Source organism: Solanum tuberosum, unplaced genomic scaffold (genome assembly GCF_000226075.1).
Source record: "Solanum tuberosum cultivar DM 1-3 516 R44 unplaced genomic scaffold, SolTub_3.0 scf00140, whole genome shotgun sequence".
NCBI lineage: Eukaryota > Viridiplantae > Streptophyta > Magnoliopsida > Solanales > Solanaceae > Solanum > Solanum tuberosum.
Window position 1 is genome coordinate 271,606 of NW_006239064.1, and position 1,471 is coordinate 273,076.

Below are 1,471 nucleotides of genomic sequence, written 5' to 3' on the forward strand. Positions count from 1 at the left end.
TAATATTCATTTTATTTGTTACATTTGTTAATATTTATTTTGATATTTTGCACAATCTAAAAATCAATTCGAATTTGAATAAAATTTCCTACACAAATATTTTTTTAGCTAGTGGCTTCGGCCCATGCATTTTATATAATGATATTGTAATATAAGTGATTTTTTTTTAATTTTCTATTTAACCTATTTCTTAGTCATCAAGTGTGGGGGAAAAAATTCCAAAGGTGAAACCCTAACATATCTTTTTATCATATTCTCAAAGCTGCTTCCTTCCTCCTTCCCTTCACAAAACAGCCACCTAAAGCCACCTCGTTACTCATTGTCCCATTCTCATTTTCCGGCGGAACACCACCAGCAAGCAGCTCCGACATCGAGCAACCAACCGAAACCCCAACCCACTTCTCCTTCTCTTTTCCAGCAAAAACCAGCAACTAAACAACCACCATAGGAGCTTCAAGCTCCAAAAACACCACCTAAAACCCGCCTGAAAACAGCCAACAACACTTCATTTCCGGCGAAAGACAACCAGAAGCCAGACCCACAACACAACCAACTTCACGACCCATCAAACAACACCACTCCCTTTCCGGCGAAACACCAACAACAAACCCACCACTTGAAACCACCATACCATTGAACCACCGTTTTCCCTTCCCCTCCCCTTTATGATTTTGTTTCATCTTCAGGTGTTCACGCTCAATATATCAGAAAAGCGAGCCCTCACACACTACGGCGAGCCAGCCACATCGCAGATCTGCACGGAGAACCCAACAAAAGGTGATCTTTTTGTCCCCTGTTTTCATGTGTTTTTTTCTTCTTATATATTTGGCCACTGTTTTGTCTATATTTTAACTATGCTTGGTTATTTTAATGTTTAGTTAGTTTGATAATATATTGACTTGTTTTTTTTTAAATTGTTGATTTTTTCTTAGTTAATATTATTTAAGAGCTGATTTGTTTGTTTGTTTATTATTATTAGTATTATTGGTTTTCGATAATGCTTGAAATTGTTCAATATTTTTAGTTTGTTAATTACCTTTGTATGATCGGTCCAAAGTTTAAATGTGTATTACTCTCTCTTGTTGTTAATTTAATTGTTACAGTAATTGTTTATTATGCCTTTTTCTTTGTGAAATGATGCATTTGGATTGTTATTATTTATTATTATTATATTATTATGCATTGGTGTTCTTTTATTGTTGATCATTTTTATTATTATTTGGTTGTGGATATTTAGTGATTTGTTTGAGTTTTCGGTAGTTTGCTTTATTATTGACACTATTATGAGTATTTTCCACTATTATCCTTTTATTGTTGCATCATATTTTGCATGTAAAAATTGGCCAATGAAAAATCTCTCCGTCGGTTTTGGAGGCCTCCCCATTTTTAAAGACGAAAATTTAGTTTAAGTTTATATATTTTATTTGTTAAAACTGACCAATGAGAAAATCTCTCCGTCGATTTTGGAGGC